This window comes from Lepisosteus oculatus, chromosome 6 (assembly GCF_040954835.1).
Source record: "Lepisosteus oculatus isolate fLepOcu1 chromosome 6, fLepOcu1.hap2, whole genome shotgun sequence".
Lineage (NCBI taxonomy): Eukaryota > Metazoa > Chordata > Actinopteri > Semionotiformes > Lepisosteidae > Lepisosteus > Lepisosteus oculatus.
This window is the reverse complement of record NC_090701.1, coordinates 17,155,572-17,173,233: the sequence shown is the minus strand read 5'-3', so window position 1 is coordinate 17,173,233 and position 17,662 is coordinate 17,155,572. Positions and strand designations below refer to the sequence as shown.

Sequence of the window (17,662 nt, the reverse complement as noted above, 5' to 3'; positions counted from 1 at the left end):
TTTTTATTGCTTGGTGCTTAAAATTAACAGGGCTTTAACAGACTTTAAAAAAGTCTGGTAAAAGGAAAGCACGCTGCAAGATGGAGTACGGGTAACCACAGCAAACAAGGTAAACGATTATAATACATTATGTGTCAAAAACAGCACATGGCAGAAGATTTTAATACTGTAACGCTTACGGCCGACAGGCACTGTGTAAGAGCCGGCGTACCAGAGCAGGTGACGTCACCGCCCTTCCCTATGATAGCAGGACTACAGCTACTGGGCTGTGGAGAGATCTCTCTTTAGCTCACGGGGCTAGGTCACTGCAGAGAGACGCGGAAGTCCCGGGTTCGAGCCTCAGTCGGGATGGGGCCGACCAGATGCGGCAAGGGCGCCCGCCTGAGCCCCCGTTGCGTTACAATACATTTTGTGCAGAAGCCTTCAAGTACAACATTTTGCAAAATCTGCTTCTTTTATTCAGGTGTCCTTGACATGACTCCAGTGCAACACAAAGGCAAGCAAAGAAATTCAAAACAAAATAATATTAATTATAAATTCATATTATATTGATTTAATATTTCATGAATTTAGAAATGAATAAAAAACTTTGGTGTGACTGCTGCCTTGCAGGTCAATTCCTGGGGCGCTGTCTGCGAGGAGTTTGTATGTTCTCTGTGTGTGTTAATGAGGGTTGTCTTTGGGTGCTCTGTTTTCATCCAGAGATATACTGGTAGGTTAACAGGCTTCTGGGAAAATTGGCCCGGTGTGATTGTATGTGTGTGTTTGCATCTGTGTGTGTCCTGTAATGGACTTTTGTCCCATTCAGGGTGTATCTTGCCTTGCACCTTTTGCTTAGAAAATGGATAGATATAAGTTCAATAACTCTACAACTGCAAGTCATTGCACTGTGTATCCTGCTCCAAAGTACTTAGCTTCTTTCAGAACAATGTAGGACAGCAATACCAGAGGAAACTGAGTCATTGCCTTCCAATATCAACCAGAAGTGTTCCTTTTCATAACAAGGCCCTCTGTACGTGCAGAGAGCCCGCAGCACCCACCAGACACAAAGAACAATACAGACTGCCTGAGGGTCTCGCTGTCTGGTGGTGGGACACACGATTCTCCCCTTTCCATTTTCCTTGTGTAAATCTTCATACAGGGTCGGCTGTTTGAGGGACAGCCTTGGCCTTTGGCTTATTCCGCAAATCTGGCCACAGCCTAACAGTCACAACAGCGGCTCATTCAAAGCGTCCTTCTCCGCGAGCTCTACTTTACGGAAGGTGTCTTTACTTTGAAGTGGCAGAAGCATTTGCTGTCATCAGCTCTGAAGCAAAAACAGCAGACCGGTTAAAACTCCTCTGTTGAGTCGCTTGGGAATATCACAAATTGAGTTAGTTTGCAAACCAATGTTGTACATTTTGTTTAGTGCATTTTTTATCAACTATTTTGCTAACACAAAGTCGTTTATAAAAACGTACTAAATATTTTGTTCAGATTTGTGGAATTTGCTTTTGTCTCTGTTAAGTGAGGAAACCATCTCCAAAAGTTGCAGCCATTGTAATGGGTCTCATGGTGTAAAAGAAAATAGATACAGTGTCCCCTGTTCCAATAAAACACTGGAAGCACATGTGTCAAGAATTGTTATATTGTATATGGCCTCTCTCATGACATATCACTTCGGCGAACCTTACGTTAAAATGGGACAAAAACAATGGAGGCAGGCAGATTAAAACAGTACACTCAACACAATTAAAAAGCTGTAGTGGCAAGGCTGAGGCAAGGTTTGAGACATGACTGGAAAGCGTCGACTGCACACAGGACCTAATATAGGCTGAGAGCCCGTTCCAAAGCCTTGAAGGAACAGAAAGCCTCACGTGGGAACCAGAAGAAAGACAGAATCCAAGTAGTGCAAATGACATGGAAGTGTACAGGGAGTTTAACAGCTCACTGAGGCGGACAGGAGCCAAACCATTCAACCCTTAAAGGCGAGTCACACTATTTTATATTTTACTCTGAACTCCACTGGGACTTGGTGCAAGAAAGGCTTGTGCAGCAGTACAAGAATGGATAGAAAGAGTTAGCAGTCTGTGGTAAATGTGTATTACATACACCAAAACACCATTGTATCAGCAGCATCACTCATAGTTACTTTTTTTAATCCTACCCACATGAGAAAGCTGTAGATGTGACGCTACATTACTGTAGTGGTCAAGAAAACACTGTGGTTGTTGTAATCAGTTGATACTTTTATATGAAAGCGTAATTTGTTTGGCATATGCACCTCATTTTTAGAGTCCTACGTTTTGCTTCAGGAACAAGGTTTTACCACATTGTAACTTATGTTATCGAGTTGAAAGGGGACTGAACAAATACCAAAGACTTTCACATTTCTCAGTTAACTGAAAGTTTAGTCTGCAAATGTAATTCTGATGCTGGCATGACAACATGAACAATCTGGAAATCATAAAAAATCTCCCTTTATACGGAGGAGTCTGAGATCATCGAAACAGAGCTGATTACATGGCATTAGAAGGGCTCAAGTGGTAATGCCCTCTGCATTGAGCGCTGTTTGTGCCTTGGGTACTGTGGTCACAGACTGATGGGTTGAATCTGGGCTGTGTCATTATGCAGATATCCCAGGGGGACAGCAGAAAATCTGGCTAAAAGGATGAGCGGATTAGAAGGTGGTTAGGACTTCCATGACTTACTAGGCATGACAAACCAATTGGATCTGCTGGGTGCTCTTGAGCTGCCATACAGTAGGTACTGTACAGTACATCTCCATCTGATGCATTAACTCTCTTTATCTTTCCTGCACTGGTCTGAATTCAGCAAAAGTAAGCAAAGCTTATCATGAATGAATCGTGAGAATACAAAAGCAAAACAACTAGTTTCAAGAGAATGATCAAAAGCAATGAATTGAGGCCTTAATTGCTCTTCCACAATGTATCCTAAGTGTGTAAAATATGTGTCTTTCTGCTAAAGTGCAATATATTCCTCCTGTAGGTCTGCACAGATGTATAACTCATATTGTCTTTACATTTTCTTTCATCTGATGGCAATACTTCTAAAGTTTAATCAAAGCGTGAAACAAAGGTCACGAGTCAAAGCTTGTAAAACAACAGATCATTCCTAATTTTCTGATTTTGTTTTGTGCTGTCCTGCCCATAGCACATTTATTTAAGAAAACAGTTACATATGTAAAAAACATTCAGCATGATATGCCAAAATACCTAGACTGTTTAAAAGAAGCACCAAAAAGTGTAGAAATAAATGGATATTTAAAACAGATTTATCTTGTTTCTTTCTACTGCTCAAATAATAAAAAAACTAAAAAAGTGAACTAAACAATAAGGTCTTATTAAAAATAACTATAACGTTCTCACTTTGTTTTCTTTATAATTGCTTGACTTTAACTGTCTATTTTTAAATGCCAAGTGTCCTATGATATACAAATTCACTACATGCTGTCATTCATAAAATGTCTCATTGAATTTACAAAACAGAAAACCAAACAGAAGCACCAAAATATTGCGTAAACAGAATAAAGCTTCTGAATGTCCACACTCTACCCATAATTCAAACCTAATTTTCTGTAATTTACTGTAAGAGTTTAAAGGACAAAATTTATCATGTCAATAGTACCTGTGCAATATTTTGTTTGGTTTAAATGTGAATATGTGATTTAGCTGTTTAAGCTGTTTTTTCTCCAGATCATGAAAAAGTAGAACAAACCTATTGCAAATAGCATTGAAACCATTTATCCTTTGCATATCCTATTTATTTCAAACTTTAGTATTTAAACTTAATTTATACAAACGGTCCAGTGCAAAATCTACGTTTAGTTACCAAATAATCCTGACATTGTTACACTGTTCACACCTCCTACATCATGCATCCCCTTTTAAAGCAGAAAATCCCTTCAGAAAAGCAATTCATTGTAAAGCATTTACTGTATATAGGGATTCGGAAATTATATGTGGAATTCTCCAGAAATTGACTTAAATTCCATACACGAGAGAAAAGGATTGAACAACGAACAAGAATAAAACACAGAACACTATTCCAAGTCAAGATAACAAAGCGCTGCACTTCTAGCAAGACAGCAGTGAACTGAAAGAAAAAAAATGAGGCCTTTGGGATCTGAATCCCACACGTGCTCTGCACATGGTCACCATAGTAACTGTGGTTCGAGAAACCCATGCTGATTGGACCGTTCCAAAAACCCGAGCACTTCATGTTCAACACATGGATTAAATATGCGTTTCCACTGTCAGTATAGTAAACACTACTGAACACATGGGGTGAAATGTGACACACTAAATTTGCATTTTGCGCTCAAAATGTACACATTTGGAATTGATTGAGACCTGCAAAGCAATTGATTCGGTTTAGTTATAGCCAATGTGATGAGCTATTCGCAACGAAATTAATGTGCTGGATTAAATGGCTCCATTTATTCCTAAACCTCACTCTTGTTACTTTTTACCCATTCCTTGAATTTTGCATTTACTGGCTTGTACATGGCTCTGGACTTTTTAGGATCTGAAAAAAAATCTTTTGAAATCCCAATACATTCCCTAGCATGAAAACTATATGTGTGGATTATTTATGAGAATTTATTTCGGCTGCAGTATGAGAAAAGAGGCATTCAAAACAAGGCAATCTGCAATAAAGCGCACAAGGCAGTTTCTTGGAAAAGATTATGTTACAGTCATGAAATGGAAGTTCTGCACTGGAGTTTGGGAGGGATGACGACAGCCAGGCCACTTTCATCCCAGCTGGTCTAAATCATAATCATTCCCAAAGTCCTTTCTCAAAAACTATATACATATCACACAAGAATGTCTCAATTTTCACATTTCACACGTCCATCCTCTGTCTCAGCTCCACCTGTGCAGCTGCCCCACGGCTACTCCTCACCCTGCTGCCTCCTCGGCCTACATCCAGGGGGCTGCCCGCTACCAAGGGGGCTAAACCAAATCTTACTATAACTAATCACCCCATAAATATCCTCCAATGCATCTCAGTCCCGGTGTCCATGTTGCTCGTGAAATACAATATATGTGTTTTCTAAGGGAACTACAGAGACTGATGTAAGAACAGGGAGGTTCTCCAAGTCTTTTTATGACCGCAAAGCACATGAAAAAGGCAGGGCAGACGTAGCATACTTACTCCTCAAATGTATATTGTAGAGAGGCAAAGTCGCCAAGTGATTAGCATTTCTCCCAGTGGCGCTGGGGCCTGGAGTTTAATTCCTGACCTGGGGTGCTGTCTGCGTGGAGTTTGCATGTTCTCCCTCGGTCTGCATGGCTTTCCAACAAGTGCTCCGGTTTCCTCCCACAGTCCAGAGACAGAATGGTCGGTTAATTAACTTCTGGGAGAGAGGGTGTTTGTGTCTGTGTGTGGACTGGTGCTTGTCTATACTGTATCCCACCTTGTGTCCATTGCTTGCCAGGATAAGTGCTGGTCCTTCCAGGACCCTAAAGTGGATGAAGCGGTTTAAAAAAGGGGTGGAAAAATGTGAATTTTGATGCTTATTCTTTCATTCATTTTTTTTTAATATGCTGACTGTTCGGACAATTTAATTAAAAAAAGAATTTCAATGAATTCCAGAAATATGGGGCCACACTCAAGCCACAAACTCCAGTAAAGTTTAGCCTTTGTTCTGTGTAGGCTCATTTACATAGCTACAAAACTATTTAAATAGTTCGCTATGCAGTCACAGCAGCAATCTGGAATGAGTAAACACACATGGAAATAAAAGCTAATTAATGGTTATTAGCAAATGTAATGAACTCTTTGACCTGACAGAGGTGATACAGAATAGCAGTCTGCACTGAAGCACTAGTTCCTCAGCTAAAAACCAATATGCTTGGTGACCACATATCTCTGGAAATATGATTGCAGAAATAAGGGCAATCCAAACATCTATAACCCAGACCGCTGTGATTGAGGCTAAATGAAATAAAATTGCAATTAGCCAAAGCTTTTATTCTCCATCCAAGTTAGAAGTGGTTCACATGGAGTGAGATCATTATGTGCAGTGAAGGCAGGTTCATGTGGTATAATTCGTCCTGACCTCTTTAATGTATAGGAATTATAAAACAGATTATTTGATTCATATCAGAGCTTTGGTCTTAGCCTTAGTGTTGCAGGCTCTTATTAGGAAGAAAACCACATGCCCTGGATCTCCATATTTACCCAGAACAGAGAGATTTGGAGAAGACCTAGCTGAGATGTTTGAAATCATGAACAGCTTCAATCATTTAGTTTGCTTCAGAATCTCCAGAGTGGTCCTAGGTCAATCATTCTGCTATGTATAATGTTCTTTGTAATACATGTCAAAGAAGTCTAGATGATCTTCCTCAAAATATTCTCTGTTAATTATATTTCCAGTCACTATTACCTGTAAATATTTCTTGATTACCATTTATTATTCAGCCTTTATAATATCCCTTCCTCTAAACGTGTACCCTTGCTCTGTGTCCAAAATTAATTTATTCATCCATTCATTGTGTTACCTCTATATCCAATAAAGGAGACTGAGCCATAGCAGGGCAGAAAGACACAGATACAGACATGCCCACGCTTACACCTGGGCCAGTGTCACCAGAAGCCTCTTAACCTACCAGTACATCATTGGATTGTGGGAGGAAACCAGAGCACCTGGAGGAAATCCATTTGAACTGTCAGTAATGCCCAAACTTGACATGTTTTGACATGATTTGAGACATGAACATGAGGAGAACATACAAACTCCACAGAGACAGCACCCCAGGAATTGAACCAAGGGCACCAGCACAGCAAATCAGCAGTACTTACCACTGGGTTGCCTTACCTACAGTATATTTTCAGCATTGTGACTTAAAAATTAATTGTAAGTATCTGTAAGTATTTTAACAAGAATTCTCCCGCTTATTTGCAAATGAATATATGGAAAAACGCAATTTACCTTCAGCAGTGTATCTCTGAAATCAAAAAGAGCCGAGTTGTCATACAAATGTCTCTCAGAGGAATACTTTACCAATGTAGTACAAAATATTACAGCTGTTGGGGTAATAAAGGTATATTGGTGTTTTCCTGGAGAATTCATGAGGTGTTAAAATAATGGGGTGTCAGGACAAGAAATTTAAAGTAAGCAGGACTCATTAAAAAGCACTAAAAGTCAACAGGTCACTTCAACAAAGCTTGCATTGAAGTAAAACTGCTGGTAACAAACAGTTTGATTCACCTTCTCCAGGACACTCAGTATACTGTAGCATAAGGGACCTACTGTAGTAAAGTTACTGAAAAAGAAGACAGAGACCACTGTCTACTAAAATAAATGTAAAGGACCTTTAAAAACCACATTCACATACCTAATATATTGATATGTCACAAGTAAAAGGTTCCTTGTGTCTTTCATATTACAGTCCCTTCAATCAAAATACAAGGATATTTAGCCTGTTCTTAAATGATGTAACAACTGAGGCAAGTACCTGGTAAAAAACAATGCGGATGGCAATATATACATATTTTAGCTTATAACAAATACTGTAAAGCAGCACTGACAGACAATCTTATTATATGGCAATTATTTACTGAATGTTAGAGGCAAGAAACTAAATCTTACCATGACTAATCACCCCTTAAACATCTTCACATACATCTAAGTCTCGTATTTTATTACAGATGAATGAATACTCCCCTACAACATATTTCCCCATGATAGAGAATGGTTTTATACCCACAGAGTATCAGAGAAGTGGTCATATCGTAAGGTCCAATATGTAGGTTCAGTACAATTTGAAGCTACTGTACAATCTCCTACAGGATTAAAAAAAAAACAGATATCAATCACCAGAATACATAAGCAAGCTATGGTTCTGGTGAACATACTGTATTCGTATGTGGGACTCTCTTATAGCTTAGGGTTCATTTTTTTACATGTGTAAACAATTCTTTCATGGAGCTTCTATTTATGGAAGCCCTGACTTTTTGATACTGGTAACCACTGTAAACTATTTCTTTCTTAATCACCAAATATTCTGCCCCCCAAAAGTTGCTCAAAAGAGCTACTGTATATAATTACTAAATGAAAGCATAGCAGAGTTATGAAAATGTTTTTAGAAAATGTCTAAAAAACTTCTGCAAGGTGTAACAATAAATCAAACATATTTATCTGAAAAAAATCCCATTTTATCCCCTGCTTGATGCCACACAGGCATACTGTTTCCTCAAACAAGTTCATTGACAGTCCCGTCTTACAAGCAACATGAGGAAAACAAATGTGTAGAGCAGACGAAACATTTTCCACTCAAGAATGATTCCATGGGGTTTGAAATCCTTTACTGCATATGGGAAGCCAATGAGTGGATCCATTAAAGTAAAAAATTAGGACTGTATAATGACTGAATAATGCCAGTTCTGTACAGTATGTCATTGGTAAGTGCAGGGTTAATGATCTGTCCTGAGGAAAGGCTGGTCATATCTGCTTCACATCACTCAACATGTTCCCTCTGAGTTGTGTACCACACACTGGGAAAACTACCCATTAAGCCCACTAAATTGGCTTTTTCAAAATCACACACTGTATCTGAAATGTGTTGTAGACATTCTCAGGGGGCAACAATTATTATTAATAAAAATTTAATTGTGATTGCTTTCATCTCTTAAAACACTTATTTTAAATGAATCAGATTACAGTATGTGAGCAAAAACTGGAGCTGAATTAATCCAGTAGGTGCATGAAATACCATTGTAGCCCACTTTCCAATGAAGCTTCTGAATTATCCTTTCTTTGTGTATTTTTGTTCTAAATGTTTAAAGCTGGATCAAAACACTGTGATACATATACTACACAATGTATTACAAGCTAGAAAAGGATTGGAATACATTCTATACATATCAACATATCATTACAGACCTAGTATTCCTATTAACATTCAAGAATTAGCAGACAATTTATATCTAATTATACAAATGTGAACAGGTACAGTACAGACGTGTAATAAAATGCAGTATTTGTGATGGACTGCATGTGATCTCAAGAAACATACCCATAGAACACAATCGTTGTGCTTTCAGAAACATTCCCACTTCGTTATATTTTAATTTACCCTATTACTCTGCCTTGCAGAGAAAGAGTTTTCTTCTTCTATATTGTCCCTCGAATGCAGAAAAATACATTGTCATCCCTCTGCTTTGAAATCCTGAGATGGGATGGAACAGAAATGCTGGGAGGGTTCCCGGTATTTCACCCACAGGACGTTTCTTCATAACAACGCAAGGTGGCTCACAATGAACAAATCCATTTAATGTAATCTGCTCTGTGGTATTTAAAAGGCTTACTTTTGAGAAAACACTTTTCTTCTCTTATTTTCTTTTCTAGTACAAACTGTATATATACCCCCTGTGTTTTTTTTCTTTGGACTTTTTGTCAAATAATTTTTGTCATAGCCTGTTCAAAAATGAATGATTCTTTGTACTTAACATGCTATGCTAAAGCTCTGAATTTCTACTGGACATTTACTTTCTGCTACTGGCCCGCTAAATCTTAGCTAATAATGAGAGGTTTTGGATGGTCCCAGCTTTACAGAGGCATCATGGCTAATTTAAGGACATTTACTGTACTGTAATTTTGACACGTTTTATACTTTTTATTACAAAAGTTGTAGGAAATGATACGTGTCCTAAATGGATTTAGTAGATTAGTATACAGAAAGATATATAAATTTGATATGCCAACAATGGAAACAAATGTTTCAAATTTATTTATGATAGAATTTCACAAAATAATGGATACTGTGGTTTTACATGATATAATTCACAGATATTTCACGCTGCACATCTGCAGCATCTCTGTAATTTAATCTGGTCATGTACTTTTTAATCCTAACCCAAAAAAGAGATTTATACAAAAATTTCCAATATAGTTTGGTTCTCTATTTCATTTTATGGTAAAGTAATCAGAAATCAAGAACAGTAAGGAATTTAAGACTTATTTTTATGTGGTTCAGTTTGGTACTAGTCATCTGGAGTCTTCCATATGCTTCTGAAAAGGCTTAGAACCCATTCAAACTGTGAACTATTTACAGTACCAGCTACTTTGATTCTAGGTAAATACAGAAAACTATTATTTTTTAATTTATTTGAGTGGCGTGAATTTATTTGTCTAATCTTTATCATTTCACATAAAAGTGTGAAAGGATTTTCTTATGTTGGCATCTCCAAAGCTGACGTTCCAAAGCAACGTCCAAGATGGCCAACAGGTACATTTCGAAAGTTGCTTTTTTTATTCACATTTCCCAAATAAATAAGCTTTTTTTAGACTGGTTTATGTAAAAACAATAATTTTTTGTGTTTTAGGTTTCTAAAAAAACGTGCAAGAGGGCTTGAGTAGTGAACAGATTTAATGTCTGCATAAAGAGGAATTTAATTTTATTTTAAAAGAGAAGAGAGAAAAGTAGTGTCGGGAGACAGAGGGTTTAATGGGGGGAAAAGTGGAAAAGTGGAAAGGGCAAAACTTACAGCAGCCATATGATTTTTAACTGGTGGAATGAGTGAATTCCAATGAGGAGATAAAATCTAATAGAAACTGTGCTTTTTAGCGTGTGCTGAATGGTGTACTTCTAGACATTATATGTAATGGAAACAAAACTGATATTTCGTACTCTGGACCTTGGTAGCAGATGAATTAGGAGCCGGACGATTCACAAGTGCTTATACTGTATATCATAATCCTGGATTTAGGGATAGCTTTCCGCTGTAAAATCTATCTCTGATTCAGGGCAGCAATAAATACTGAAACTGCGCGTAGCAGCGTTTTTCTCCAGCCACTGTACTTACTCTCCCCAGCAAGACACACAGTAATAAATTAAAACGTTGGAGTATTTTCACTGCAAGACTGCAAATTTTTTTTACCTGATATATTATGTGCTATAACTGTGTGTTGCTGAAGGTGAAGGTGAAAGGTTGCAGACATCTAAAAAAAAGGTTTTGTTCTTGTTTTGTGTACAACAAGCATAGGGTTTTGGTACTCTATGAGAATAGGAATTACACTAGAAGAAGTACTGTGACATTATAGAAGAAAGACAGTCTTTTCTGGGATGTACACATTAGCTTTTTAACTAGGACATGATATAGGAAGGACATAAAGAGCCTCACTGTCCAGTCAGTGGAAATATCAGATCTATATCCTCTTATATCTCCAAGGTGGTTACCATACACCCAGCTGCATCTTATGATAATCTTCTTTATATCTTTTCTCTTGTTCTCAATTGATTATGTGTGTCCCTTTGAAATGGTCGGTTACAGTATGTTTCCTAGGAGGTCTTCATAAAGTTCTATTCCAAAACAGTATTATGGTAATTTTGTCCCACTCAAAAATTAACCGGTCACTAATGCGTCTTTTTCTCTGAATTTCTTAAACATCCTCCTTTGCTTTTCATCTGATCTGTATATGTATGCATTTGTTGTAAATTCTCATCTCAAATAGGCCTTACAAGTTGGTTTCAGTTGCAACAATAGTTTTACAATATCACAATAATTATAAAATTTCAGTTTTTACTACAAAATGTCTGTAAAAGACCTGATAAAAACAAATAAGCAGCAATACTAAGTGATTTAGTGATTTTAATTGGAATGAAAACACACTGACAGTACAGCACTCCAAGGCTAATGATATAAAAGCCTGACCTTAAAATAAGTAAATGAGCTTCCTAGCATCCTTTTCAGCTATTCAGTTGTTGATCAAAGTCTAAAGATGACAAAATGTCCAGACGGATAAAAAGCGATAACGTGCTTAAACTCGTCTGGCTAACGGACACGACAGCATTGGTTGAAAGAAAAGCTCTTCCACACCCATAGGGAGAAAATGTTTCAAAGGTGATGTTGGGGTGGAGGAAGGGGAGCTAGAAAAGATATGCACAAAGATATCGTCAGCCAGGGAGCAAAAGTATGATATTAGAATTCAACCTCCACCTGCACTTAACTGTTTGATAGCACCGTTCGAAGATGTCCTATACAATAAGGAGAAAGTGGGCTAAAACACATTATCTACACCCTCACCCTACACTAAGACAACAAACAGGATATCCTTCTGGTGGGGAGATATATAAATCATAGCTCTCTGTGCTTAACATAAGATCTACTGTATTACAAATTACAGGCCATTTGGCACACCTGGCTCATTTTATAGTTAGTACTATAGATTAGTGATCCAAAGATCTCATCCAGCTTCTTAAATGAAGCCTGGATATCGGCTTCAAACCAATGGCTGGGTAGCTTCCTCCACACTCCCATGATGTTAACATGACAGTGATGACTTAAAACACGACATGTCTTAAGAGTTGAACTTCCTGTGTGTCAGAAAGCAGAGGACATGCAACAGTTAACGTTTCTTATACAGAATGGAAGACACTGAGATGCAAGTAAAGAATGTATTAAATGCATAGAAGACGAGACTGTTAGAGTCTTTACGCTCTTTGCAATTACAATTCAATCTTCACACTTTCTGAATCTTTTTTTGGCCACACCAATATTTATCGTATACTACTTAAATACTAACTTTATGCTGGATCCTAGAGCTTGTTAACCCACTGTACTTTGTAATGCAGTTGTATGTGACTTAATGATGCTTAGTTACATTTAAAGGTTATCAATGTTCTCGACAACAATGAGCTGTCTTAGGTCTACAGTGTGCATCACTGGCATGCTCACAGTTTGTAAAATTGTAAGTAACTTAATACATCCTGCCATTTTACTCAGAATCAGAATAAGATAATTACTACTAAACTGTCAACGAGAGTGATTCCTTGTACTGTACTTTGCTGAAGTTAAGCATAACACAGTAAGCAGGTGCTTTACAAATGGCAAACAACCTGCAAATTATCTTTTTTTTTTTACCTCATCTTTTAAAAAACATCCACCCATGAATCTTCTTCCTGCTGTATCCAGTACAGGGTCATGGTGGAGCCGGAGCCTATCCCAGGAAGCAACAGGCACAAGGCAGGATACACCCTGGATAGGACACCAGTCCAAAGTGGGGTACCTCCGGTCACAAACATGCAAACGCTCACACCAGGACCACTTTTACAGAAGCCAATTAACCTACCTGTATGTCTTTGGACTGTGGGAGGAAACTGAAGCACCTGGAGGAAACCCACACAAAGACAGGGAGAACATACAAACTCCACGCAGACAGCACCCCAGGAATTGAACCCAGGGCTCCAGCACTGGGGGGGTAGCAACATTAATCACTGTGCTTCCGCACCGGCTATTTAAAAACATACTGTAGCTGGAGTAAATGGCTTTGTTTGTGAAATGGCAGTGAAGCTCTTGAGCGTGTGCCTTGCTCTAGGTCTCGCCCTCAGGGTGGCAGCTGACCGTTTTTTTCCACTCTGGAATGAGAGCAGCTTCCTGACAAAGGAAGCTCTATACAATGTATATCACTCAGGCAAACATGAGAAGGGCCCTTGGGGACAGATCAATAATACGACATGATCCTCTCATTTATTCTCCATTTCTTTTTCTAAAAGAGCTATTAAAGAGAGATTATCTTGCTCCAATTCAAAAAGCAGATGAGCCGTCTCTAATTGTCCAAACAGCACTCTTTTAAAGAAAGTGATCAAACCACCGATACTAGTATAAAAATAAACCTTATTTAATATAACAGAGTTAGCCTGGCCACTTTGTTAAACCTAACAATGTGTGGCCCGTCTAACGAGCCTGACCTTTAGCAGGTACACACAACACCTTGCAGACAATCTTTTCCGTGGGGACATTTAGACAAGAAATATTTGTATGCTTAAATCTTGAGCTATAAAATATGTTTTCAGTTTTCACACTGCAGCAATGTATTAAAAAGGGATTTTTAAATGTTTTCAGTCTTAATACTTTTGATCCTGATGCAGATACATTTTCTTAATTTTCTAGGTTTCATTTAAGGGTCATCTTTGGGGCGTACACAGTGCATTTATACTTTCAAACTTGGTTGCAGTTAGAAATATCCCATATTTCCCACTAAATTCATTAATTAACATAAAAAACAGTTATAAAACACTGATACGGAGACATCACCCACATAAAACAAATATCCCCCTAGACTAGGGTCCCCTATCCTGGTTCTGTGCGTTTACATGTTTTTTCAGTCCAACCGGACTCTTGACCACCAGGATCTTTTTGTTTGTGGCTCAACTGAAGAAATGATCCAGTTTTTCCCAGCACTTTAGGGTCTCATTCTTTAAAGAGACAGAGAAAATCTGCAGAGACAGGCTCTCCAGGACCAGGAGACCATTGTGTTCTTTATTATTGCACACTCCATACATTTCCAAACTGCCCAAGATATCCCATTCAACTCAATTAAAAACTTTTAAAAAATCAACCAAACACAAATTTGGAAATGCCAGTTAAACAAGCTGAGTGATGTGGGATAGTGTGGGATTAGTGACTGGTTTCACCTTTAAATACGTAAACTGATATGGCTAAAACACTCAATGGCTGTGATGTTAAGAACGGATCATGTTACATTTTATCAGCTTTTTTTGATTGCTGTAAACTGGAAAAGCCACTCTGTCACATATAAGTTTAAAGAGATATCCATCAACCCATTTTCTAATTGCTTCTTCCAATTCAGGGTCATGGGGGAGCCAAAGCCTCTTTCTGCAAGCTACGGGGTAAAGGCAGGGTACATCCTGGATGGGACACCAAAAACAGACACACATGCGCACCTAGGGCCAATTTTCCCAAAAGACAATTAACCTACCAATACGGTTCTTGGACTGTGGGAGGACAGTGGAGCGTCTGGACGAAACCCATGCAAACGCGGGGGGAACATACAGACTCCACACAGACAGCACGCAAGGTCCGGAACTGAATGTAGGGTCCCAGTGCTGTGATGCAGCAATGCTGACCACTGTGCCACTGTGTTGCCCTAGAGAGGTGTTATTTGAATACAAATAAACACCAAGGATGAAGAATCCTAAGAAAGCAGGATTGGTTAATTAAATGAAAGTTACACTTCTGACAGAACAAGGAATCATATAAAATGTAAATATGAAATGTACTTGTTGTAAGTGATTCCACTAATAACTCATTACTAGCATTACTCAAGGAAACAGGTTCGTCTTTAGGACTGTAATATTTAGTACTGATTTTGGTGGTGCTTTTCCAGACTGATTAAAGGAGGTGCCCATCGTTAGCAATAACTGTTGCCCGTTTATTGGAATGGACCTCTCCGAGGAAATGTTCAGTTGTTTACCTGCAAAATTTCCAACAGTGTTGACACCTTCATCAGGAGGATGTTCTTAGTTAAAATACCCAATGACATGTGGGGAATCTAAATTATAATACCACAGACAAGACTATGGTGATGTTGAATTACAGAATGAGGTTTCATTTCCCACTTCAGGCTTTCATCCTGTTAGACAAACTAGGCAAAAACACCATTTTACCTGTCAGCTCTGTTAGTAATTGCCACCCAGTCTTGGGTTTCTTCCTTGTTTTCCAATGTAATTTCATTTATCGCAGGCAGCTTGTTGAACAGGTACAACGACACTCGCCTTCAAACCACAGTGTAGTGGTAAAACCTTTAGAGGGTGATGTCAGGATGTCAGGCATTCCTGCTCATTCCCAGTTCTCTCTTCCAGACATTTCTAACAGATTCTGGCCAACGAAATCTACTTCAGTCTTGTCTGGTAGAAAAGTCCTACATTGTGTCAAATGTTGCAACGCAGAGACCTGTGAGACATTTCCTTTGGAAAACAATAGGCTTCCTCTTCCAAACACATAGTCACTGCTGTTAAAGAACTTTCAGACCAGCTGGCTGTGGAAAACGAATTACAATGAGACCACAGCAGTGGGCACTTCTAAGAATTTAACTTCAGCTGAAGTGCAGTCGCATTTTCAAGCATCTACTGTATACTGTTTCAAGTTGTGCAGATCTAATGTTACTGGAATGCTGCTGAAAACGTTCCTACAGACAGAGAAGGTGACTTGGTGATGCAAGGAATAGTTTCCACTGACATACCATATCTGTTGGAAGAACTGTTTACATAGGAGTTTAGCCTCTGGTCTAGAGCATTGACAGTAAATTGACAGCAAATTAACACTTTTAAGACCTTGTTCGTAGATGATTATGTATGATTAGGAACAAAGCAAATGGTTCAAGCTCAAAGTGTAATTTAGCAAGGATGTCAGGGTTAGCACCCATACTCTAACAAACAGTGCCATGGAATCTTTAATGACCAAATAGTCAGACCACTGCTTTAAAGTGTCATTCAAAAGATGACACAGTGGCCCTGATCATACCAACTGATTAGAGAATTTGGAAATTCTAGATATAAGAGTGCAACCTACTGGTCTACCAACACCACTTTCAGACACAACTTTGTTTTCTTTGAAGGTCCCCCATCCCAGTATTGACCAAAACATTACATGCTTACCTTCTCAGCTAACTGCACCTGAAGAATCAGGACATGTATATGTAACAGGCGGAGTGTTGGCTAAGGATCTGCACCTGTGGCTGGAAGGTTGCCGGTTCAAATCCTGCAGCTGGCAGAGGAGTCCTACTCTGTTGCAAGGCCCTTAACCCTATCTGCTCCAGGAGTGCAATATAAATGGCTGACCCTGTGCTCTGACCCCAAGCTTCTCTCTCCCAGTCTGTGTGCCTGTGTGTCTAATGGAGAGCAAGCTGGGGTATGTGAAAAGACAAATTCCTAATGCAAGAAATTGTATAGGGCCAATAAAGTGATTATGCCTGTAATCATGTTAGAACAGAGTACAGACATTCCTCATCCAAAAGATGTGATCTACAGTACATCTTTGTTTCTACATTGCTATTAAAGCTAATAACAAAGGAATATGCAATGAGAAAAGGCTAAGAAAATTTAAGAAGCAGTTCATTTTAAGTCAGGGTTACATCTGAAGTGAAGATCAAAAGGCAATCTAATTATTAATGATGGGACATTAAAGAAACGCAACCTAAAATTTAGGTACAATTGCTTGTGTGTCACAAAAACAGTTTGTGTTTTTTTTTATAAGAAAGTTGTAAATTATTAATTAAAAACAGGTTAGAAATCATACTATGCCAGTTTGGATAGCTGTGAAATAGGGTGGAAACAATCATTGCCTGAAAATGAAAGTAAACAACTAGAAAACAACAGTCTGAACTGCAACCAGACTGTCCCAGAGTTTCTCAGTGTCTTTTTAGTGCAAAGTTCACCGACTGCAAAGAATGGAGGAGCCCAGTGGTAATGGGCTCACACAGAGCACTCTCCATGTGTGTCCAAAGCAGAGAACTAAGTTGTGAAAAGGTAGAAATCCTTTAAAGCCAATTTCATATGTTGACTGACCTGTGATGGAATTTAATATTAGGGAAGACTAGGCTACCCAGTGCTTTCAGCCTTTAATGAAATACTTTAGAGATACATGGATGGGATTTTTGGTCTAGATGCAAGATAAAACATGTCGGTCAGGTAAATTGAAAAAAGGGCTTTGAAAAAGGATTTAATAAATGGCCCAACTGATACTATAAAATATACTGAAATACAGGAAGGATTTCATTTTAATAGCTAATAAGGCTGCTAAGTGAGTGTGGTGGTGAACAAAATCTATTGTGCTACACTAAAGATGTGGATAATTTTTATCTTTAAAGTCAGTTTTATTTATCAGTGTACCTACCTCCTCCAGTATTCCAAGT

The 17,662-nt window shown here is 38.5% G+C and overlaps 1 protein-coding gene across 1 annotated transcript in view; it reads right to left on the bottom strand.

Annotated features, from left to right (window-relative positions):
* fbxl7 (F-box and leucine-rich repeat protein 7) overlaps positions 1-17,662 on the bottom strand; it is a 122,187-nt gene that overhangs the window by 40,023 nt on the left and 64,502 nt on the right. The window lies entirely within an intron of this gene.